Here is a 26,343-nt window from a genome sequence, read left to right on the forward strand (position 1 = left end):
TTTAAGGAGCCTAACTGCTTGCAGACCGCCCGCCGTCAACTGACGGCGGCACAATGGCACTCCTGCTCGAATCGCCGTAGCTGTATGGCGGGCGCTTTAAGGAATATTGGGGGAGCACAATGGCCCCAAATTACACGCGATTGCTCCTGAGAAGGACAGAATGGAGATCTGTAAATGTAAACAGACAGATCTCTGTTCTGTCAGGGGTGAGGAGAGCGATCTGTTGTTCCTAATGCAGGCAGTCCCATTTCCCCACAGTTAGAATCACTCCCTAGGACAAATATTTTACCCCTTGATCGCTCCCTAGTATTAACTCCTTCCCTGCCAGTGACATTTATACAGTAATCAATGGCTATTTAGAGCACTGATAGCTATATAAATGTCAATGGTCCCAAAATAGTGTCAAAAGTGTCCGATCTATCTGTCGCAATGTTGCAGTCCCGATAAAAATCCCAATCGCTGCCATTACTAGTAAAAAATATATATATATAATAAAAATTGCATAAATCTATCCCCTATCTATATATTGTGGCAGCAGGCAGGTGAAGTCACCTGGTTGTATCCAGGATGGTAAATATGTGTGTCCTAGATTCAGGCTTTATGCAGACTTTTACAATTAGAGGGGAAGAGTTAATGAGCCCAGCTGAAGCAAGTGGGCTCATTAAGGCCTCTACAAAAAACCCCAGCATGCATAGGGAGATGCTCCATCCTGGAACCAGTTTTGTGTTGTATAGACTGGGGAGTGTGTCACCTGTACTGTGCGGTGAGTTAACGCCTGTGTGGCAAAACCTTTACAACAAAGGCAGGGACTGGTACAGCACAAGGCTGTACCCAGTTGTTAGACAGGGAGTCTACGTGTGTAGTTAGAGGTCAAGCTGACCAGGATTTATTTTCTTGTTTTATTTTGTTTGGCTGTTATATGTATCACTGCATGGAGCATAAATAAACCGGATCTTTTGTTTTTTGAACCTACACCGCTGTCTGCTGTGCCTGACTTTGTGTTGTGAACCCATCCAGGGGGTCACACACACCCGCTGCCGAGCTAACCCCTCACAGTTGGTGGAGAATTTTGGCACTTTTTTTTTTTTTTTGGTAAGGCCAGCATGGAGGAGATACTGAGACAGCTGGCTCTAGCAAATGCAAACCAGCAACAAGCAAATGCAAATCAGCAGCAAACAAATGCAGGTTTACAAAAGAGCCTTGCAGCTCAACAACAGAGCCTTGCAGCCCAGCAGCAGACAAATGCAACTTTGCAGCAGAGTTTGGAAAATCAGCAGAAGGCTCACCAGCAGAGTTTGGAAGCTCAGCAACAAGCCCAGCAGCGATCTGAAGCCCGCTTCATAGACCTGTTGCAGAAGCAAGAGCAGAATTTTCAACAGAAAATAGAGACATTAATACAGCAACGTCCGCAGACCAATGAAGCAAGTGGTTACAATAATACCGCATCCTTTGGTGTGAGCCGTTTACTGACAAAAATGACTGGAGAGGATGATCCGGAGGTGTTTTTGACCACATTTGAAAGGACTGCTGAAAGGGAAAAGTGGCCTAAGGAGCAATGGGCTGGACTGGTGGCCCCTCTGTTAACTGGGGAATCGCAGAAAGCTTATTATGACCTAGAGCCTGACCAAGCAAAAGACTATGTGGTGCTAAAAGCAGAAATATTGGCACGGCTGGGTGTCACCCTGGCCGTCCGGGCTCAGCGTGTGCATAACTGGACTTTTCAGGTTGGAAAACCTCCCAGGTCTCAAATGTATGATCTCATTCACCTGAGCAGGAAGTGGCTGCAGCCAGAGACTTTGACTGCACCAAACATTGTGGAACGTGTGGTTATGGATCGTTTCCTGAGAGCTCTTCCTACTGCCATCCAAAAATGGGTAAGCCATGGAGACCCAGAAAATGCAGATAAACTTGTGGATCTGGTTGAGAGGTACTTGGCTACAGAGAACCTGACCACCTCTTCCAGGGACTCACGGACTTTCCCCCCTAAGACCAGATCATCCCCAGTGGCGGGTAAGATGACTCCAAGGGGTGAGGGTGGAGAGAGTGAGAGGGTGGGAGTTCTACCTAAGGTCTGGCGGGAGCAGCCCAGGAAGCCCATGCTGCAAGAGGCAGCGAAAAAGATTATTTGCTACCGCTGCCGGCAAGAGGGACATATTGCAGCCAATTGCCCAGTTGTGGATGAGCCTATGCAATGTGACTTTATAAGGGAGAGACGTCAGTCGCTGTTTGCGACAGTTGCATGCACTGCCATTCGGGGACCTGAGAAACATTTATGTAAAATGTGTATTAATGGTAGACATGTTGATGTGTTGCTAGATTCAGGTAGCCTGGTAACATTGATAAAAGCTGAATTAGTTACTACAGAGGTCTCTGGGAAGAACAGGGTGGCTGTTATTTGTGTGCATGGGGACACCCGAGAGTATCCTGTAACTTCAGTGTTTTTTGAGACCCCCAAAGGTAACCTCTCTCATCAGGTGGGGTTAGTGGCTCACTTACCACATGATGCTATTGTGGGAAGGGATTTTCCAAAATTCTGGGAACTCTGGGATTGTCCTGAGGCCCCCATTGGTGCCCCTATAAACCAGGAAGATGACCAGAATTCCTCTGGGAGTGGTGAGGACTCTCCTGAATTTCCCTTGTCGGTATTGGCGGGGGAAACTCGAGAAACTGGGGAGGAGCCAACATCCTCAGATGAAAACATGCCGTCTGTGGAGTTTTCGGATCTTGAGGTTCACAGGGAAAATTTTGCCACAGAACAGTTAAAAGACCCCACCCTAATAAAGGCACGGGAAAATGTGGTGAAAATAGATGGCGAGTTAGTGAACCCAGATAAGACTTGCCCTTATCCTTACTTCACTATGGAAAGGGACCTGCTATATCGAGTGGCTCAAAGGGCAGAAGAAACCATTGAGCAACTTGTAGTGCCCAAACCTTACAGGAAGTTGGTGTTAGAATTGGCTCATGGACACATTCTGGGAGGTCATCTGGGGACAGAGAAAACCAGAGAGAGGGTACTGCAGAGATTCTATTGGCCTGGGGTCATGAAGGAAATAGAAAAGTATTGTTCCTCCTGCCCTGTGTGTCAGAAGTCGGCACCTATGCCACATTTCCGTAACCCACTGGTACCTCTTCCTATCATTGAGGTCCCCTTTGAGAGGATCGCAATGGATTTGGTAGGTCCGATAATGAAGTCTGCTAGGGGGCATCAGTACATTTTGGTTATTTTGGACTATGCCACCCGTTATCCGGAAGCAATTCCTCTCCGAAATACCTCGGCCAAAACCATAGCCAAAGAGCTATCTCTTGTTTTTAGCCGCGTGGGTATTTGTAAGGAACTGCTTACGGACCAAGGTACACCCTTTATGTCCCGGGTTATGAAAGAATTATGCAAGTTGTACAAAGTGAAGCAATTGCGTACATCTGTGTATCACCCCCAAACAGATGGGTTGGTTGAAAGATTCAACAAAACCCTAAAACAAATGTTAAAGAAGGTGGTGGATAGAGATGGAAAGAATTGGGATTGTCTAATACCCTATCTGATGTTTGCCATTAGGGAGGTACCCCAATCCTCTACTGGTTTCTCACCCTTCGAGTTGCTCTATGGGAGACACCCAAGAGGGCTGCTGGATATCGCCAAGGAAACTTGGGAAAATGAGAGTTCTCCTCACAGGAGTGTGATTGAGCATGTCGCCCTGATGCAAGATAGAATTGCACAGGTAATGCCAATTGTAAAGGAACATTTAACCCAAGCGCAGTTAGCACAGCAGAGAGTGTACAACCGTGGGGCCAAGACCCGTACTTTTTCCCCGGGGGATAGGGTCTTGGTGCTAGTCCCTATGGTTGAAAGCAAATTTCTGGCCAAATGGCAAGGTCCATATGAAGTAATTGAAAAAATGAGTGAGGTGAACTACAGGGTTAGACAGCCAGGAAGGCGAAAGCCGGAGCAGATCTATCACGTCAATCTACTGAAAGCCTGGAGGGATAGGGAATCCCTAGTCGCAGAGACTTTGTCACAAGTACAGCCTGATTGCTTAGTTCCTGAGGTTGGAATAGCAGACACCTTATCGAAACCCCAACAACAGGAGGTTAAAGAGTTTGTACTTCGTAACAAAGAGATTTTCTCTGAGCTTCCGGGACAAACATCTGGCGTAGAGCATGACATTATCACCCCGCCAGGAGAAAGGGTAAAACTAAAACCTTATAGAATACCAGAGGCCCGACGGGAGGCAATACGTGGGGAGGTTCAAAGGATGCTGGAATTGGGTGTGATAGAGGAGTCCCAGAGTGACTGGTCCAGTCCTATCGTACTAGTGCCCAAACCTGATGGGAGCTGGCGGTTTTGTAACGATTTTAGACAATTAAATAAAGTTACAAAATTTGACACCTACCCCATGCCACGTATAGATGAGTTGATTGACCGGCTGGGAACAGCCCGATATATGACAACTCTTGATCTCACCAAAGGGTATTGGCAAATTCCCCTGGCCGAGTCGGCCAAGGAGAAAACTGCGTTTGTAACCCCAGATGGGGCATTCCAATATAAGAGAATGCCGTTTGGGTTACAGAATGCACCGGCAACATTCCAGCGGAAAATGGATAAGATTCTGAGGCCCCATCAGAAATATGCTGCAGCTTACCTGGATGATGTGATTATCCATAGCACAGACTGGGTCTCACATTTGCCAAAAGTACAAGCAGTCCTAGACTCTATCCGGGAAGCTGGGTTTACAGCCAATCCAAAGAAGTGTACCATTGGACAGGAGGAGGCCAAATATCTTGGGTACACTATTGGGAGGGGGGTGATAAAACCCCAAGTCAATAAAGTCGAGGCCATACAGAGTTGGCCACGTCCCAACAGCAAGAAACAGGTACGAGCCTTTCTGGGAATCGCTGGCTATTATCGACGATTCATTCCCCATTTTGCTTCTCAGGCTGTGCCCCTCACCAACCTGACAAAAGGGAAAGAGTCGGTTATGGTTAAATGGTCCCCAGAGGCTGAGGAAGCATTTCAGTCCTTAAAAACAGCCTTATGTAGCCAGCCAGTGTTGTACTCACCAGACTTCTCTAAGGACTTCGTGGTACAAACTGATGCATCAGACGTTGGGTTAGGAGCAGTGTTATCCCAGGTCTGGAACGGGGAAGAGCACCCAGTCATTTACCTCAGCAGGAAGTTAAAGTCCCATGAGGTAAATTACTCCACGATTGAGAAGGAATGTTTAGCAGTGAAGTGGGCTCTAGATTCCCTTCGGTACAATCTGCTAGGTAGGCACTTTGACCTGGTGACTGATCACGCTCCTTTAAAGTGGATGGCTCAGAACAAGGAGACCAATAGAAGAGTAAATAGGTGGTTCCTAGCCCTACAGGAATTTAACTTTACAGTTAAGCATCGCCCTGGTGTTAAAATGGGGAATGTGGATGCTTTGTCTCGGATACATGCGTGTCTGACTGCTGGTGTTACAACCCCAAGGTTGAAACAAGAGGGGGGGGTATGTGGCAGCAGGCAGGTGAAGTCACCTGGTTGTATCCAGGATGGTAAATATGTGTGTCCTAGATTCAGGCTTTATGCAGACTTTTACAATTAGAGGGGAAGAGTTAATGAGCCCAGCTGAAGCAAGTGGGCTCATTAAGGCCTCTACAAAAAACCCCAGCATGCATAGGGAGATGCTCCATCCTGGAACCAGTTTTGTGTTGTATAGACTGGGGAGTGTGTCACCTGTACTGTGCGGTGAGTTAACGCCTGTGTGGCAAAACCTTTACAACAAAGGCAGGGACTGGTACAGCACAAGGCTGTACCCAGTTGTTAGACAGGGAGTCTATGTGTCTATATTTTTTTTTTTTTGTAATTTTGTTTGGGTACAGCATCACATGACTGCGCAATTGTCAGTTAAAGTGACACAGTGCCGCATCGCTAAAAATGGCCTGGTCAAGAAGGGGGTAAATTCTTCCAGGTCTGAAAAATGTTAAAGTGGTTCTATGCATTAAGGTAAAAAACCTGCTGTGTCACAGACTCGCCCCCTCACTCTCCTTATACCTACCTGAACCCAATTGCGAACCAGCACTCTACATGAGAGCTGCATCTCTCCTGACTTTGTCCCTCCTCCCTGAGCAGATCAATAGCAGCAGGAGCCATTGGCTCCCAATCCTGTCAATTAACTCCAGTGACGAGGGAGTGGGGGCGGGGCCAAGTCTTGCTGTCTGTATCAATGGACGCAGCTGTGGGGTTTCCGGAGTGAGCATGCACGAGTGCCCCTGTGGGAATCGGTTTCCTATTGGGGCACCAGCAAGAGAGGAGGAGCCAGGAGCCCCGGCGAGGGAACCCAAGAAGAGGAGGATCGGGGGCCCCCCTCTGCAATTCTATTTATTTTTTTAAAAAGTCCTTTACAATCACTTTAAAACTGGATGAGGAACAGCCAAACTCTGCTGCTAAGGTGAGGTTGTGGAAGACAGTTTCATGTCACAGGTCATACACCATGGTAAGACTGAGCACAACAAAAATACACAAGGTATTTATACTGCACCAATAAGGTTTCTCCTAGGCACAGTTTTTAAAGTGGACTAGGGTTTCAAAATGTGCTGTTCAAGCTCTTTTGAAGAAGTACAAAGAAACGGGCAATGTTGAGAACTGTAAATGTAGTGGTCGACCAAGGAAATTTAATGCAGCAGATGAAAGACACATCATGCTTACTTCCCTTCAACACTGGAAGATATCCTGCAATGCCACCAGCACAGAACTGGCTGAAACCAGTGGTAGCAAGGTACAACCATCTACAGTCTGGAGAAGTCTGGTCAGAAGTGGTCCTCATGGAATAATTGCGGCCAAAAAAACATATCTCTGACATGGAAACAAGGCTAAGCAACTCAGTTATGCATGAAAACATAGGAACTTGGGTTCACAAAAACATCAGCAGGTGTTTGCTGAAGGGCTGGAGAGCAATACAATAATGAGGGTCTGCAGACAACAGTGGGGCATGGTGGAGGTTCCATGCAAGTTTGGGGCTGCATTTCTGCAAAAGGAGTTGGAGATTTGGTCAGGATCAATGGTTTCCTCAATGCTGAGAAATACAATAAGAAGCCTGGGACAATGCACACAGCCATCTTGACACACAATTGAACTTCACATCAGAAGCCCCCCTTTACTTCAGAGGACCCCCTTTTACATCAGAGGTCCCCTTCTACAAGTTAAAAGTCACCTTAAACACATCAGAGCCCCCCCCCCCCCCCCAGTGCACTGCCTCCCTTTAGAGAACCCCAATAATACAGTCTCTTCTTCACATCAGTGGCCACCATCTTCACATGAGAGGTGGGGGTCCATCATTTCAAAGTCTCCCTCATCCCTCATGACACATTTCCCCAATAAAAGCCCCCAATTACACAGTCCCATTTATATATCAGAATCAGAACCCTACTTTTTGGCTTTAGCAACAAGGCAGGAGGTGGAGCAGCTCTGGAGGAGGCAGGCATATGTCCTCTTCTGAATGCTGCATGCTGACTGCCCTGGATAAGCATTATTTGTTAACATGGTGCTGCCGAGTCAGTCACTAACACCATAGCAACGAATAACACCATGCAACCTACTCTAAAGCATCAATGGTTGTTTTGGTGCTGGCAGCCAGCCTGCCCACATCATAGCAACTTATGACACAGGGCAAACTGTGTGCTGTGCTTGTGGCACCCTGGGGGAACTCCAACAAGTTCTGATGTGATTAGGGGTGACTACCCCTAACTAAAATCCAGTGGAACCAATTGCCTTCAGAAGTTACCTAATTAGTAAATAGAGTCAACCTGTGTGTAATTTAATCTCAGTATAAATACAGCTGTACTGTGAAGCCCTCAGAGGTTTGTTAGAGAACCTTAATGAACAAACAGCACCATGAAGGCCAAGGAACACACCAGAGAGGTCAAGGATAAAGTAGTGGAGAAGTTTAAAGCACGGTTAGGTTATAAAAAAAATCCCAAGCTTTGAACATCTCACGGAGCACTGTTCAATCCATCATCCGAAAATGGAAAGAGTATGGCACAACTGTAAACCTACCGACACATGGCCCTCCACCTAAAATGACAGGCCGGGCAAGGAGAGCATTAATCAGAGAAGCAGTCAAGAGGCCCATGGTAACTGTGGAGAAGCTGCAGAGATCCACAGCTCAGGTGGGAGAATCTGTCCACAGGACAACTACTAGTTATGCACTCCACAAATCTGGCCCTTTTGGAAGAGTGCCAAGAAAAAAGCCATTGTTGAAAGAAAGCCAAAAGAAGAACCATTTGCAGTTTGCCAGAAGCCATGTAGAGGACACAGCAAACACGTGGAAGAAGGTGCTCTGGTCAGATGAGACCAAAATTTCAATTTTTGACCTAAAAGCAAAGCGCTATGTGTTGCAGAAAACGAACACTGCACATCATCCTGAACACACCATCCCCACCATGAAACATGGTGGTGGCAGAATCATATTGTGGGGATGTTTTTCTTCAGCAGGGGCGGGGAAGCTGGTCACAGTGACCATTTCTGAAGGTAGTACAAAATTCACTTGGTTAAACTGTGTGGTTCTACATTGTATGCAAAAATATATGAAAAAAGTGCAGTAAGAGTGTCCTGCCACTCTAGGTAGGGTTTAGAAAACATTTGATAAGTGAAGGTACCATGGGTCTTCAATACAGTTGTATGGGAACTAATACATAATTAATTAATACGCCATGTGATGTACTGATGGGGAGACTCTTGCAAAAGGTGCGTTGCAGAACCATTGACAGACTAGATTAAACAGCCTCCACCCTTTCTTTCCTCAAGCACTGAATAGGTTAAGTAAGGCAAAGGCAGTTTTTTTAGGGGCTATGTGGACCAGTCGCCTCAGGGTCCCTTATACAGTAAATCCACCCTGGCAGTGAGGTAATGATTGCACGCAGCCATCCCAGCACAAGCCACAGGGCAGGGCGCCGTTCCTGAGAGTTAATCAGACGGCCTTTTGTTTCAAAAAGCTGCTCTGGAAGAGTCTCTCTCCCTCACTCTGAGACTTGGTGTCCTTCCAAAATGCGCTGACCTGACATCTGGCTCTGTTCTGGGTGAAACAGATTTTGCTGTCAGCTCAAGTCCCTCTACGGGCCTGAGTTCTCTCTATTTCACCCTCCCTTTTTCTCTCCCTCCCTCTATTTCTCTCTCTCTGAGCTTCTCGTTTGTTTTTCACTTTGCAACCTATGTTCCCTGATCTTCCTTTTCACCTAAATTCTGAATATCAGGCTTCCTATTCTGTCTCTCTGGTTACGCCATTACTCACCAATTCCTGGTCTTACCGCAAAACTGCCTATTTTGCATTATCCCCTTTGATATGTTTGCCCATATCTCACATCCCCTTCTATCGGTTGTCTTTCTGCTTGTTCTCTGTTATTGAGCCTTTTTCTCACTTGCAGACTCCCCTCCCCTCCGTTGTCTCTCTTCCCACAAATACAGTTTTCTGCCAAATGTGTCAACACAAACCCACGCGTTTGTAACCTCCGAATAACATAAAAACAGATACCACTGAGAACACAATCCATGCTGCTTTATAGATAGTTTAGTTGCTGTCTCATTTTGCCACTGAGGAAAAGATTCAGAAGCAGCGCTATCCAAATGTATTAAAGGAAAAGATTAAACGTGGTCGGTGCAGACAGCACAATGATGACAATAATTATGACACTAACATGCAGAGTTAGGGCCTGTGTCGAAGGGCTCTTGGCTTGTGTCTATGCACAAATGCAGTGTGCTTTTAGGTGCATTCTGCTTGCATTTGAAATCAGTTTGAAATGCATGTAAGATTGTTTAGAGTTCATTGACAGGTGCATTTGACTTGTGATTGACCTCTGTCTGGCCTGCATTTCACCTCCTAATCTGCATCAATTTGCTTCAAATTGCATTTGATTTCCCATTGACTTGTATTGGAAGAAAACAGTTCTGGCAAGAAAAAAGTACATAATAACAGACCCTTAAACTGACCTTAGTTAGAAAGTGGTCAGCTTGTTTCATGCTCAGACTATCCCATAAATAGACACCCTCTTATCACCTGAGCATGCATGTTTATGTCTATGGAGTAGGGAGGGGGGGCCAGACATTTCCAAAAGTTTACTTGTAGGAAAACAGTAGTGTATGTCGGAAAATGACCAACACAATCAATCCTTCATACAACATACAAATCAGTGTGTCATTGTCAGGGCTGTGCTCAGCCCTTCTTTCTTTGAGCAGTCCGCTCAGCTGTCGGTTTATTGTCAGCTACAATCTTTCCACAGTGACTCACCTGGTCATGATATTCTGCTTGTCAATCCTGCTGGTTACTTAAGCCGTTCAGTCCAGATCCTCTCTGCCTTCGCCTTGGTCCACATATCAGAAACTCTCTCCTGTGAACCTGTTAAAGTGGTTGTAAACCCTTACAACACACTTTGACCTACAGGTAAGCCTAGATTAAGGCTTACCTGTAGGTCCAAGAAATATCTCCTAAACCTACACGGTTTAGGAGATATTTGCCAAAAGACAGGCACCGCTGTCTACGGCGCATGCGCCGTAGACAGCGGCGCGCAGGCGCACTGAGCACGCCGTGGTCAACGGCGATATGCCACGAGTGGTGGCTCCCGTGCGCATGCACAGGAGTGACGTCATCACGGCTTCGCCAAATGAAAGCAGCGGAGCAGCAAGACCCACCGAGAAGATGGATGCGCCAGACTACAGGGGACAGCAGTGACTTCGCTGGCTCCTGTGTCAGGTAAGTGACACATAATGGACTACTATGCGATGCATAGTAGTCCATTTTGCTTTACCTTTACAGGGAATGAAAGAGGAAGTAAACCCATCAGGGTTTACTTCCTCTTTAAAAACTTGCTTGGCTGACGTACCTCCTGGTCCCTGATCCTGCTTGCTGTTCCACAACACTGATTCTCCAGTTTCCTGATTTCCTGGCTTGTCCTGAAGTATGCTGATCCCTGGCTCCCTTATGTACTGGCTTGCCTGACTATCTTCTGGTTACTGGACTTTGGCTATGTTTTGACTACGTTTGCTGTTTACCTTTTACTATTATTATTATTAAACTAGTGTAATTTTTACTGCACTTCTGTCTCGGTCTGATTCATGGTTACTGACAGTAGGTGAAGACCATGAATTCAGAACATGCAATCAATCCACTTGTTGGTAATATTTTTTTCAATTTGGATGGCAGGATCACTGCATGAATCAGTTTGCCATTGCGTTACAGATGCTCCTGAGTCACACGACTCACTTGGAATCTCCCACTGTGGCTTCTCTGGTACAACCTGTGGTGCAGGCTGCCTGTCAGGGTTCAGCAGATAGCAGAAGGATTCCTGTAGTCCAGTAACGGGATGCAAGTATGGATCCAGTTTAAATAGCGCTATTGGCGCCAATTTGCGTCAAACGGCCGCGTGCGCGCTCCCGCACGTACGCGCGCGCGCACCGCTGATCGCGGTAACGCTCCCGAAATTGCGCAAAAGATCTTCTGCGACTTACGCCGCTCAGACGTCCGTGAGGAGGATCTTCCTGACATTGCCCCTGCCACTGCTCCAGTCTCTGTGCAGGTATCTACCTCGAGTATTACCTCTTTAAGAGGTATGTCTGGTTCTGCTCCACTTCCTCATACTTTGAAATGCTGCCCCAGGCATTGTCCACAGTCAGAAGCAAAGTAGGTTTTGTGATATCCTTGCTTTCTGAGAGAGTCTTGGCCTGGGCAAACCCGCTATGGGAGACGCAAAAACCCGTTGTTCTGAGTTACCCAGAGTTTGTGGCTTCCTTTAAAAGGGTATTTGAGGTTTCCACATGCTCCCCTTCTGCTGCCAAGTGCCTCACATCCATCAAACAGTGTACGAGAATTGTTGCTGATTACGCCATTGAATTCCGTACTCTGGCAGCAGAGGTTGCTTGGAACAATGAGGCCCTCATGGCTGCTTTTTCTCATGGTCTCTGGGATACCATCAAAGATGAGATAGCAGCCCGAGATATGTCCACTGAGTTGGAGAAGTTGATCACGTTTGCCATCCTCATAGACTTCAGACTCAGAGAAAGACTCTCTTTTAAGGAGTGCTTACGGAAGCCTCCTGTACACTTGTCCCTGAGCTTTGCAGTCCCACCCTTGCCTCCCTCACCTCCTATTCCTCTTGGTACCGAGTCGGTCAGTGAGGGTGAACCTATGCACTTGGGCTTTACAGGTCTCTGCAGATGAGAGAACCTTTAGGAGGAGGAAGAGTTTGTGCCTTCATTGTGGCCAGTGGTCACTTTTTGAAGTCTTGTACTGTCCGTCCTGGGAACGCCTGAACCTTGAGGTCCTGTAGCAGCCAGACCTTAGGTGGCATTGTTGTGTCCCCAGTTTTCCAGAAGGATAAGCCCTGGTCTAGATTATCCTTTCTTGGTCTGGGTCGTCCATTGCAATACAGGTTCTAATCAACCCTGGGGCTGCAGGCCTGTTCATTGATGCTGTCTTTGTACTCAATTCCACTGCAGCTTCGTGCCACTCCACTTGCCTTTGAGGCTCTTTACAGGAGACCTCTACAGCCTGCCCATGCGACCCATGAGACTGTTCCGTTGTCCATGGCCATAGGGGCTCTTCACCATGATAATCCAATTCCAAGTAATTTCCTCCCCTATTTGTCCGTTGGTTATTAGTTATCTTTGGTTACAGAGGCACAACCCATCTTTTGCTTGGCTCCGTGATGAGGTTCTTTCTTGGTGGCCACAATGCAGCAAGACATATTTTCAGAAGGCGGCTAAGGTCCTGTTCACCAGTGGTCATCAACCCTGTCCTCAGGGCCCCCTAACAGGCCAGGTTTTATGTATTACCTTGGGGATATGCAGACTAGAATACTGCAATCACTGAGCAGAAAATAATATCACCTGTGATGTATTTCAGTTATCTTGAAAACCTGGCCTGTTAGTGGGTGGGTACTGCGATTTTAGCGATGTCTTTGACAAAGGTCAAGCCAGTAGTTTGCCTCCATACTGGTTGTATGATTGCGCAATTCACCTTCAACCTGGTGCCATACCTCCTCATGGCCAGGTTTACCCTTTGTCAGTCTTGGAGGAGTATGTTGCAGATGCACTTTCTTGTGGTTTCATCTGAAAATCATTGTGCCCTGCTGGTGCTAGTTTCTTCTTTGTGAAGAAGAGGAGTGGTGAACTGAGGCCTTGTATTGATTATAGGGGTCTCAATCGTTTCACGATCAAGAATGCTTATCCAATTCCATTGATTACAGAGTTATTTGACCGCCTCAAGGGAGCAACGGTTTTCACGAAGCTTGATTTGAGAGGGGCATACAATCTCATGAGGATTAAGGAGGGTGACAAATGGAAAACTGCATTTAATACCAGAACAGGCCAGTACCTCGTAATGCCATTTGGCCTTTGCAATGCCCCGGCAGTTTTCCAGGAATTTATCTACGATGTCCTCCAAGATTTGTTGCAGCTATGTGTGGCGGTTTATCTTGACGATATCCTCATATTTTTCAAGTCCCTAGAAAGCCACCACACAGACATTTGTCGTGTGCTTCAGGAGCTGAGAGAAATCTATCTCTATTGTACATTGGAGAAGTGCGAGTTCCATCGCGAACAAGTTAAATTCCTGGGTATGTCATTTTCACTGCTGATTTTTCAATGGACCCAGAGAAACTTTCTGCAGTCCTACAGTGGTCCTGACCTGTGGGTATACGTAATCTGCAACGTTTTCTTGGCTTTGCCAATTATTATTGGAAGTTTATTCATAACTTTTCGTCCCTGGTCAAAGCCTTTACTGATATGGCCAGAAAGGATGGTAACCCACAGAGTTGGTCTCCGGACTCCATTAAGGCCTTTGAGAGTCTCAAGGGTGCCTTTGTTTTTGCTCCCATGTTGGCACATCCTGATCCTATGTTACCATTTATCCTTGAGGTTGATGCTTCTGGGACTGGAGTTGGCACCCTTCTGTCTCAACGTCCTACCTCTGAGAGCGCTATGTATACGTGTGGCTATTTTTCAAAGAAATTGTCACCTGCGGAATGCAATTACAAGATTGGGGACAGAGATCATTTTAGACCTTAAGGAATGGAGGCATCTCCTTAAAGGTACCACTGTGCTGGTTTTCATTCTTACTGACCATAAGATTCTTGTCTGAAGATAAACGCCTCTCTCCCAGAAGGGCGTGATGGGCTATTTTCTTGTCAATTACATGCTTCAATTACATAGTCTCATTCTTACCTGGTACTGAGAATGTAAGGGCTGATTTTCCTTCACTTCCAAGTTGGAATTGGTCCCCGTTCCATTTACTCCTCCTGGCTATGGTTCATACTAGTCTCACTTCTTCTTTTGGTGACAAGATTCTTGTCGCTCAGATCCATGCTCCTCCTGAGAAACCTTGTGACTGCTGCTTTGTCCCTGAGAGTCTTCATACTGCCATGCTGACCATTCTCCCAAGGCTTCTGGTCACCCAGGGACGAATTAACTCTTTTGGGCCGCCTTTGTAGCTGCTTGTTCTGTGTGTGCTCAGAGTAAGACACCACAACATCTTCTAGTGGGCCTCCTATAACTCATATCCAGTGGAGAGGGGCCTTGGACCCACCTGTCCATGGATTTCATTGTGGAGTTACCCAATTCTCAGGGCAATGCAGTTATCCTTATAGTGGTTGCTCGGTTCTCAAAAATGTCTCATTGCATTCCACTTAAGAAGTTGCCAACATCTAAGGGATTGGCTTCCATTTTTGCTTGGGAGATCTTGTCCAAGGCGATTGTCTCGGACAAGGGTAGTCAGTTTGTGTCTCGGTTCTGGGGAGCCTTTTGTGCACAGTTGGGAATTCAGTTTACTTTCTCCTCTGCATATCACCCACAGTCTAATGGGGCTGCAGAACGAGCCAACCAGTCGTGGAGCTGTTTTTAGGTTGCTATATTTCTGACCAACTTAACTTGGGCAGAGTTTGCTCACAATAGTGCCTTGAATTCGGCTTCCCGATTGTCTCAGTTTATGGCGAACTATGGTTTCTATGGAACTATGGTGTCCTTGCGACATGCCAATGAGAGGTACAGACTCCATGCTGACTGCTGACGGGTGCCTGCGCCTTCCTACCAGGTTGGGGACAGGGTCTGGCTGTCATCTTGCAACCCTCCGACTTCGTGTTCTCTCACTGAAGTTGGCACCTTGGTTTATTGGGCCTTTCCGTATTCTCTGCAGGATTAACCCAGTGGTTTACGCTTTAGAGCTTCCTTCGAATATGCGTATCTCAAATGTATTTCATACCTCCTTATTAAAACCCTTGGTCTGTAACCGCTTCACCACCTCGGTGCCACTTCCTCACGCAGTACAGGTTGAGAACCATGAGGAGTATGAGGTACAATCCATTGTTGACTCCTGTAGGTTTTCGAGAGCACATACAGTACCTGGCTCTTTGGAAAGGGTACAGTCTGGAGAAATGCTCTTGGGTCTCATCCTCAGACGTACATTCACCTGTCCTCCTCCGTGCTTTCCATAGAAGTTTTCCCCTCAAACCTGGTGGTTGTCCGAGGGGGAGGGGGTCATTGAGGGGGGGGGGTAGTGTCAGGCCTGGGCTAAGCCCTTCCTTCTCTGAGCAGGCTGCTCAGCTGTCAGTTAATTGCCAGCTCCAATATTTCCACAGTGACTCACCTGGTGATGATATCCTGCTTGTCAGTCCTGCTGGTTACTTCAGTCCAGATCCTCTCTGCCTTCGCCTTGGTCAACATATCAGAGATTCTCTCCTGTGAACCTGTTAAAGACTTGCTTGGCTGACGTCCCTGATGGTTCCTGATCCTGCATGCTGTTCCACTATGCTGATTCTCCGGTTTCCTGATTTCCTGGCTTGTCCATAAGTACGCTGATCCCTGGCTCACTGACGTTCTGGCTTGTCTGACTATCTGTTCCAGTTACCAAACTTTTTCTGTTTTGACTATGTTTGCTGTTTACCTTTTACTATTATTAACTATTGTGATTTTTACTGCACTTCTGTCTCGGTCTGATTCATGATTTCTGACAATCATCCTTGAGTGGTACGTGCACACTGCATACGGAAACCAAGGGGTGGATCACTGTGCTCTGACAGATGCTGCACCCATGGGTGAGACATGTGTCAGGCACTACAGCTGCACCAGCCACTAAGTACATACAGCACCGTTAAGTTGATACACAACGCCAGCCTGGATTCTCCTCCCTCCACCTCTCCTAGCACTTTCACTCACTGTGCTCCGGTAGTGCCTGTAAAAAGATGTGTACGGGGTGGAGGCAGGGCTACAAGCCGCCACTGACAAGCCCTGGATGGATGGGAGCTTATTGCCTGAGTTCCTGCTGGGAGGGATGCCAGCTGCAGGAGTTCATTTTAAGAAAGATGGAAGGAAAATCCAGACCAGCGGTGTATCAACTTAGCGGTGCTGTATGTAGTTAGGTCAAGGTATGTAGGGAGGTAAATTGGGACTTGTGTGCAGGGATTTGAGGAAGGGGATTGAGATGACAGGGGAAGGCAGGGAGAGGGTAAGAGCAGTGTTTGCAGGGGGGTGGAAGGTCACTACTGCTTCTGTGTGCCTGTAGCCAGTGTTAGTTGCTCCATGCATGCCAGTGCCCAGTGGCCTCTTTAGTGCTGGAGTCATGACTTAGGGTTTGTTCACACCATGTACTTTCCTACCATCTGCACTCCTCTCCCTGCACTAACTGCCCACCGCCATACTGCTCTCCTCTCACTGCACGTACCACCCATCACCATACACTCCACACTCCTTTCCTGCACATATTACCCACCTCCATACAGGCCTTACCTTTATCCTGCACATACTACACACTGCCATACACTCTGTACTCCTCTGCTGCACATACTACCCATCGCCATACACTCCTCACTCCTCTCCTGCACATACTACTCACCGCCATACACTCCCCTTATTCCTCTCCTGCATATACTACCCACCATCATCCACTCCGCACTCCTTTATCTGCATATACTATCCACCGCCATACACTCCTCGCCCCCTCTGACTCTGTGATGGAGGATAGTGGGGGGGGCTCTGATGTTGTACAGGGGGGACCCTGATGTGATGAGCAACTCTGACATGAGCTGGGGACCTCTGATAGGATATGGCTTCTGACGTGAAGGGCACTCTGATTTGGGGGGGGGGCTCTGAGGTGATAAGGGACCTCTGATGTGTAGGGGGGCTTCTGATGGGAAGTTAATTTAATCAAAGTAGTTGTTGCGCATCATTCCAGGCTCAGGTTTCCCATTTATAGGTAACTTTTACATTTTATAAATTTTAAACTGGGGTGTTTTGAGATTTTTCATACTTTTAAAGTGTGCCATGACTAAAAAACTATTTGGGAAACACTGCTTGATACTACCAGGATCAGTTGGCTTAAACTGTCATGTGCCATCTTATGGTGCCTAGCCTATAGACTTGGGATCTATACTTACCTGATCTGGCTGACTTAGGATAATTATTTTATGTCTATGAGTACGATGTTTGTTTTAGGTTAAATTATTTTGGATGAACCATAAAACAATACACAAAAATAAGGAAGCCTAACACTTTAGTACCAGTAGATTTACTGAAGTGGTTAAATTCTGTGTTCAGAAGGACCTCTCCCTCACACACATCAAGTGTCAGAAAATCTATACATCTCCAAAGCAGGGAAATTCCATTAGATAATAGATAGTGAATCCATTGCTGCCCTAAGCATGGTCCTCTTACTGTGAGGAAAAAATGGAAAATCAATAGAGAGGGGACCTTCGGAAATGGCTTACAATCAGGGTAAATTGATGGCTCAGATTAAAGCCACAGTCATATATGAGGTGGAGAGGCTAGTATGAAGGGATGCTCTAAACATACACAAGTTATATCAAGCAGCTGTGGTTATCAAATCTTCTTCCCTACTGCATTAAGGACTGTATTGCTTTGCAAAGCAGCGATAAGGCTAATATGGAAGAATGTTAATTAATGACTTCATCCTTTGTGTGTGTCTTCTCCTGTCCAAATACAAGTATACGTGAACACACATGTCCTATTACACATCAGTAGAGGGCACTGTTGAACCCATTATGATCAGTAATAACTTGAGCTATTATAACTGTGCTTGATCATTCACAACCATTTGTTTTCTAAGAGCAATCACAAAACAGAATACATATCATATTAGAAGACATTATCTAACCAATTTGTCCTCACAGATGGACATGGTATAAACACAGACCACATTTATGATCCGTACACAAGATCCGAAAATCAGATGAAAAATACGGCTCTCTACGCGATCATGCGATAATCGGATCGTTAGTACAGAACTTTCAAGAGCCGATCATGACAATTCATCTGATAATATTCGATTGGACAAGCACGAAAATTTTTCTCGTACGATACCAGATCATATGATTTTCGTTTAGTCAATACAGTTGTCGTCCGAAAATACAATACAAATACATTACAACACATGACATCACTTCTGATTTTTTTCTGTCGTACGAGAATTTTCTTGACTTTAGTAACCTATTCAATTTCTACTTGCGACTATTAAGTGAAAAAAGTCAGACGATCTGTCGTCTGATTTTCAGACCATGTGTACGGGCCATAAGGCTGTATTCACACCTGAGCGTTTCAAAGTCGCGTGTTTTTTTCCCTGTTTTTACCACGATTTTGTTCAGGTCACCAATGTAAAAGGCAGAAAAACGCCTGTAATCTGCCCCAAAGAAGCTCATGTTCTTTTTTGAGCTTATGATGTTTTTTAGGCCGTTTTTAGGGCGCATGTCAGAAAAGTTCTTTCTGTGTGCTATGAGACACATTTGGATTACTGGAATTTCGCCAAATAAAATAATTAGTAGACATTCGCACACTGAAATATTTTGTTTCGGAATTTTGGTTTCGTTCAATAAATACATTTATTTAGTTACTCCCGAAATTCGCTTTTATTTATCTTGTTTTGTTAAAAAATGCATTCATAAGAAAATCCTAATAAATTAAGGTCGAATTGAAGGCTTATGGTGTCTGTCAGGTGTTCTAAGAAGATTCAACAAGGCAGCTAAACTGTATGACGCCGCAATCATACATTTCTGGTCAAATGCTCCGCCCACAAGCTATAGTAGAATTCTAATGTTCTTTGACTGATAATAATTATAATTATTAATTATTATTACTAGTCAAACAACACTAGAATTCTTCTATAGCCTATGGGCGGAGCATTCAACCGTGAATGTTTTTAGCTGCTTTGTAGACATGTTCATTAGTTTTCGTCCGAATGCATTTTTGTCCGAATTTTGGGTATTTTCGTTATCGTTTTAACAAATGATAGTGAACGTGCAGAATCCAAAAACTGAAAGATATAGATAGGAGATTCGACATAACGCTGACAATAGAAATCTGTGTCCATCAAACCTGTGGTCGAACGTGCCTAACCTTAGCTCTATTAGTCCAAGATTATTCTACATAGAGAGAAAAGATTCGACATTACAGAGACAATAGCAAAAAAGGTTGAATGTGCCTAACCTAACTCTATTAGTCCAAGATTATTCGACATAGAGAGAAAAGATTCGACATGAAGATTCGATGAAGCAGTCGCCTTGAGTGTACAGTTTAGCTGCTCCGTTGAATCTTCTTAGAACATTCGACAGACACCATAAGCCTTCAATGACAGATTCAACCTTAATTATTTCAGATTTTCAGACGGATGCATTTTTTTTAAAGAGAAACTAAATAAATAAAAACGAATTTCGGGAGTAACTAAATACATTTATTTTTCGGATGAAAACTAAATTCCGAAACAAGCTCTGTGCTCCTAAGGCCGCGTACACACGCGGGGACTGTTCGCCCAACTTTGTCCGCTGAACAGTGTTTCGGCGGACAGTCCGCTCGTGTGTGGGCTTTCAGCGGACAGTTTCAGCGAACAGTCCGCTGAACAAGGTTTTTCGGAATTTCCGAAAAACTGTCCGCTGAAACTTTGTTTCAGCGAACAGTCCCCTCGTGTGTAGGCTTGTTCGTCAAACTAAGTTCCGCGCATGCTCAGAAAGGATTTACACGCCGAAAGTTATAATGCAGTGTATAGGACGTCGTATTTTTCGTCCCGTCGTACGTGCCGTTCACGTCATCGCGCACGGTTTCAGCAAACTGTTCGTTCGTCGTGTGTGGCCATGTCCGTCCATGCTAATTTTGAGCGGACTGTTTGCTGAAACTGTTTGACGGACAAAGTTGGGCGAACAGTCCCCGCGTGTGTACGCGGCCTAACAGTTCTAATGGAGTTAGGTTAGGCACATTGGACCACAGGTTCAATAGACACAGATCGCTATTGTCACCGTCATGTCGAATCTTCTATTTAGTTATATCAAACTGTTGTCGCAAAGATACGAAAATATAATGGATATGAAAATAAAGCATTTTTTTTTATTTCAGATCTTTCGGATTTCAGATTCTGCACGTTCGTTATCGTTTTGTTAAAACGAACACGAAAAATCTCTAAAATTCGGATGAAAATTAATTCGGATGATAACGAATACACATGTATAACAATTAGTGCTAAATATTAATTTCAACGGAAATTAGGTTTCTTCTGATAGGTTCCCATTAATGTAAAACTCAATGAACATGTAACATACACTATATTGTCAAAAGTGTTGGGACACCTGGCTTTACACACACATGAACTTTAATGGCATCCCAGTCTTAGTCTGTAGGGTTCAATATTGAGTTGGCCCACCCTTTGCAGCTATAACAGCTTCAACTCTTCTGGGAAGACTGTCCACAAGGTTTAGGAGTGTGTCTATGGGAATGTTCGCCCGTTCTTCCAGAAGCATTTGTGAAGTCAGGCACTGATGTTGGACGAGAAGGCCTGGCTTGCAGTCTCTGCTTTAATTCATCCCAAAGGTGTTCTATTGGGTTGAGGTCAGGACTCATGCTTATCCATGTCTTTATGGACCTTGCTTTGTGCATGGGTTAAATCATTTGGTGGAGGGGGGATTATGGTGTGGGGTGGTTTTTCAGGGATTGGGCTTGGCCCCTTAGTTCCAGTGAAGGGAACTCTTAATACCAAGACATTTTAAACAATTTCATTCCCCCAAATTTGTGGGAACAGTTTGGGGATGGCCCCCTTCCTGTTCCAACATGACTGAGCACCAATGCGCAAAGACATGCATGAGCGTGTTTGGTGGTAGATTGATCGATCAACTTAGTTGAACCGGCATATATATGAACCGCCTATGGCCAGCTTAAACAGCGAAGTTGGAGGAATTCCTGCTGTTTATTGTATTCACACAGCCGACACCCACGACTGTTCAAATATTCAAACAATGACTGTAGCCGATTGGCTGCAGTCACTGATCAGACAACTTTATTTTGCCTCTAATTGGAGGAAGTCAGGCACAATGGTGCTGACTGGGCTCAGATTTCATCCAGGTCAACAGGAATCAGCCTAAAATTGATCCATGTATGGCCAGCTTAAAAAGAGAGTTTGTATACTGAATTGTATACTGAATATTATCATAACATGTATTAACCACATACACTTATTAGAATACAATCTTTTCACATTAATATTCCCTTAACACAGTCCCGCCCGGCCTGATTATGAGGGCAGCCCCATTAGTGCAGCATATCATTGTCCATCAGTGCAACATATCAGTGTCTATTAGTGCAGCATATCAGTGCTGACTATCAGTGCCCATCAGTGCCGCCTTATCACTACAGCCCCATCAGTGCAGCTGATCAGTGCTTATCAGTGCCGCCTTATCACTACAGCCTCATCAGTGCCCATCAGTGCAGCTGAGCACTGCTTATCAGTGCCGCCTTATCACTACCTTATCACTACAGCCTCATCAGTGCCCATCAGTGCTTATCAGTGCCGCCTTATCACTACCTTATCACTACAGCCTCATCGGTGCCAATCAGTGCCAATAAATGCAGCCAATCAGTGCTCATCAGTGCAGCCTCATCAGCACACATTAGTGAAGAAGAAAAATTACATATTTGCAAATTTATATAACAGAAACAAAGAAAAGGGGGGGTTCAACATTTTCTGCCTTTTTTTTGTTTGTTTAGCAAAAAAAACAAAACCCAGTGGTGATTAAATACTACCTAAAGAAAGCTCTATTTGTCTCAAAATATTATTATTAATAATATATATAAAAAAATTCATCTGGGTACAGTGTTGCATGAGTGTGCAATTGTTATTTAAAGTTTGACAGCGCTGAAAGCTGAAAATTTGCCAGGGCAGGAAGGGGGTGAAAGTGCCCTGTATTTAAGTGGTTAAAATGATTGAATAGCTTTTTAAGTGTTAGAGCAGTAATGTCAGGTCTTTTTTTTTTTGTTGGGGGGAGCTTCTTATAGTTTTTGATAATCTTTGAAGCTTGTTGCACTTCATTTATTATAGTGATTGCATTATAATTGATGACTTTATAAAATACAATAGTTTCAAAAGGAAAGTTGAGGTGTAAAGTTCAGATAGATGGAAATAAAATTCTTCCAAAATCTGTGCTGGGGGAAGAGGGAGGATGTTGGATCCAGCTTTAAGGCAGTATAGTACCCTAATAGCTTTCTATTAGCTTTAGTGGCTAGGGCATAAAATTTAGCTGCTGTTTGGCTCTGGGCCAGGGAGCACAAATTCATATCAATTTATTTGTTTTAAATGACTTTTGCTGTGCAGCAGTTGGGTTTGAGCTACATTTTGTAGAGGATTGTCACAAGTGAATTAGAGGAGTTAAACTTTCTTTTTCTATGCTGTTTTTGTTGTTGTTTTATTGCATACTTATTGGGGGATCTACACATTCCCATGATTCAATAGACAGTATTATGCATGTGAGCACATACATTTTTCCGGGAAAAAGAGATTTGTATTTTTCAAACCAGACATATGTTGCTTTCAAATATATTGTGGTCTGAATTAAGGGATCCAGGCACTGTCATCATTTAGTGAATAATGAAGTATCAATATATGTTTTTTTTTTTTTTATGGAATGCATTTATGAAAAGAAGACTAAGCCAGGAGACATTAAAGGAGCTGTGCAATATTTTGGAACGATGAAGGCTTAAACACCATGGAACAGACATGAAAGTAAATGATAAAATAGAAAAAATATCATTAATCTTTTATAAAAAGGTCAGTTCTCCCGGCATACAGGATAAATAGCGAACTATGACCTATGGGATAGGCAGACTAGAAAAATAGAAGAGATTGCATTTTCTTAAAGTCAGAACAAGTGAGATTATCATGGAGTATCTTTTAAGAGGACAGTTTTAATAAGATATTTTTGTGTGTACATAAGCAATACAACAGTAAAGCATAGTCAGCTGTGGAAGTTGAGGAAATAAAAGAGGTGGTGTTTAAGGCTTTCACAATTCTGCAGTTCTTTGTGGAACATTATTTCACTTATTTAACTGCATTGTGTTAAGAAAGCCCTTTTATGTTAATCGGGCTGCCAACACACCACAAAGCATGAAAAACTGGACTTGTAGTTTGTTTTGTTTCTTAACAAACCGTGCCACACAGCATATATTTATCTTATCTGTGCATTGTGCTCATGTTACTGCAATGCACATATGGAAAGCAAGCCTAAAAGAAGAAGTATTTGAAGGTGCCTCTTGGCACAACAATCAAGTAACGTCAAGGGCAAAAGTCAGTGAAACATGACCTCTTTTTGTTTCCAGGAGAGATATTTGTACAACATTTAGAGGAATAGAGATGATATTTTTTGCATTTTGAAAAAGGAAAGAGATATGTACATGCATGTATGTGCGTTAGCATGACAGCAAAGCTTTATCAAGGGCAGGAGGTACAGAAAAGAAGATTTTTTTCTCTTTAAACTATTTTTACACTGCTATAAGAGATCTTTTCTAATGCCGCGTACACACAAGCGGAATGTCCGATAGAAAAAAAAGACAGAAAAAGTCAGACGGGAACTTTTCATATTCCGATCGTGTGTATGCCCCATCTGACTTTTTACATTGAAAATTTTGACGGACCTAGAAATGTTCTAAATATTTCCAACGGAACTAATTCCTATTGGGAAAACCGCTTGTCTGTATGCTGTTCTAACGGACCAAAAACTACGCATGCTCTGAAGTAAGTACGAGACGGAAGATATTGGCTCCTGGCTATTGAACTTCCTTTTTCTAGTCCCGTCGTAAGTGCTGTACATCACCGCACTCTTGACAGTCGGACTTTGGTGTGATCGTGTGTATGCAAGACAGTTTCATGGACCCCTTTTTTATGTTGTTTGTATGGTTCTAGTAGTGTGCGCCAATAACATCAGGTCAAGGCCTTTATTTGCTGTTTCCCAAATGTAGGAAATATAATATTTCCTATGTTAAAATCTGTATCCAGAAAAGCATCCAATAGTGAAGATACTTAACACAGATAAACCAGTAAACTGCTAACCAGAACCAAATGGCTGTCAGTGTGTGAGTTGTCAAATGAGCTGTGAACAACATATGGGTCTGCCGCCCTAGTATAAGAGATGACCCCCGTTCCTGTAACAAACTTGGTAACCTATGGCAAAAATACTCTGATGGGAGAACAAGAGGGTTGAGCCTAAAATCTATCAGCACCCTTGATAAGTGCTACTAAACATGTACATGCGTTATGACTCTTATCTCCACGTTAGGGTTAGGGCTTATATAAAATGTAAGTCAGTGATTATATTAAAAAATAAAGATATTTTCATTATATTTTAATTAGTGAAGAAGAAATTATTTTGGCCAGGAGGCTAATTTAGCAGAAACAATACAATAATCAAACACTTCAACAACTTGGTTATTAGTGCAGACACATCATAAGTCAGCATAAAACAGGTCCGATGGATTTTGGCCCAAACTTGTCTTGCATACACACGGTCACACAAAGTTGTCGGAAAATCAGATCGTTCAGAACGAGGTGGCATAAAACACATATGACGGGACTATAAAGAGGCCAGTAGCCAATAGCTTTCGTCTTGTAATTTATTCTGAGCATGCATGGCACTTTGTGCGTCAGAACTGTCTACACACGATCGTAATTTAAACAATCAGATTTTGTTGTCGGAAAATTTTAGATCCAGATCTTAAACTTTGTGTGTCGGAAATTCTGATGGAAAAGGTCAGATGGAGCCCACACACAATCAGAATTTCCAACAACATAGTTCGATCGCACATTTTCTGTCAGAAAGTTTGACTGTGTGTACAGGGCATAAGAGTGCAGGCTTGTCTTATGCTTGATCCAGAAAGCAATGAAGCATGAGGGGATAAGAGACACTGCACACCACTAGCCTTGAAGTCTAAAGCCCCGTACACACGAGAGAACTTATGTCCGACAGACTTCCGAAGGAGTTCTGCCGGAGTTCCGACAGAGTTCTGACGGACTTTTCGACTGAGCGGACTTGGCCACACACAATCACACCAAACTCCGACGGATTCGAACGTGATGACGTACGACTGGACTCGAATAAGGAAGTTCATAGCCAGTAGCCAATAGCTGCCCTAGCGTCGGTTTTAGTCCGTCGGAATAGCATACACACGAGCGAATTTTTTGGAGGGACCGGGTCCGGCGGAGTTCCGTCGGAAAAATTTGAAGCATGTTCCATTTTCTAAAGTCCGTCAGACTTTTGCGAATCAAAAGTCCGTTGCAGCCCACACACGATCGAAAAGTCTGACGGAATCATTCCGTCAGACTTTGGATGTCGAAAAGTCCGCTCGTGTGTACGGGGCTTAAGGCTATTCACATTTCTCTCCACCTGAGCTAATGGTGTGCAGTATCTCTCATCCCCTCATACTTAGATTTGAAGGCTGGGAAATTGTCATGTGCCTGCTCTCAGAGAAAATAAGTTAAAAGGAACTTTAATTTCAGCATTTCTGTATTGAATTTGGAGGATGAATTTCTCTGCAATACTTACACTACAGTACAGTTGTCAGTTTGGCCTTGTTTTAGAGTGTTTTTTGCTTGTTCGGAGTTTGTAAATCAGAGTGTGGAAGTATAATTTCTTGAGAAGTGCACCAGTTCTATACATTATACCAGTGGTGGCCAGTATTGCAGGGCCCATGGGCTCCGCCCCCCAAATGTGGCATTTAACCCCCTAATCTGCATTAGCAGGGTGACGGAGGCATGGATTCCAATCAGGGTTTTTATTTATTAGAGCCAGAGGCTTTAGAAGGCTTCAAAAAATGGTGGGCTCTGCGCCCCAATATTCACTATTGTCACACTGATTCTCCTCCCGGCCAATCAGGAAGCAGGTCTAAGACCCGTTTCCTGATTGGCCGAAGGGAGAAGCATTTCAATTGACCAAAGAGGAGGGATGAGATGCATGGTGGAAGCCATCATCTGATGGGAAGTGCCAGGCTCGTAACCGACCGGGGGGGGGGGGGGGGCTGCGGATGACCAGACCAACCGTCCCAACTGGGGAGGTGGTTGTGGGTGACCT

At 44.6% G+C, this 26,343-nt stretch overlaps 1 long non-coding RNA gene across 3 annotated transcripts in view; it reads right to left on the reverse strand.

Moving 5' to 3' along the window:
* The window catches only part of LOC143930067 (uncharacterized), a 113,637-nt gene extending 104,248 nt beyond the window's left edge, over positions 1-9,389 (reverse strand). For 2 of the 3 annotated variants that reach the window (XR_013262701.1, XR_013262699.1), the window contains exon 1: positions 9,267-9,389. This is a non-coding gene — a long non-coding RNA (uncharacterized LOC143930067). The remainder of the gene's footprint in view (positions 1-9,266) is intronic. The other variant, XR_013262700.1, reaches the window with a different exon arrangement.
* Between the last annotated feature and the right edge of the window lie 16,954 nt (positions 9,390-26,343).

This window comes from Lithobates pipiens, unplaced genomic scaffold (assembly GCF_037356315.1).
Source record: "Lithobates pipiens isolate NorthernLeopardFrog02 unplaced genomic scaffold, aLitPip1_a1.2 Scaffold_25, whole genome shotgun sequence".
NCBI lineage: Eukaryota > Metazoa > Chordata > Amphibia > Anura > Ranidae > Lithobates > Lithobates pipiens.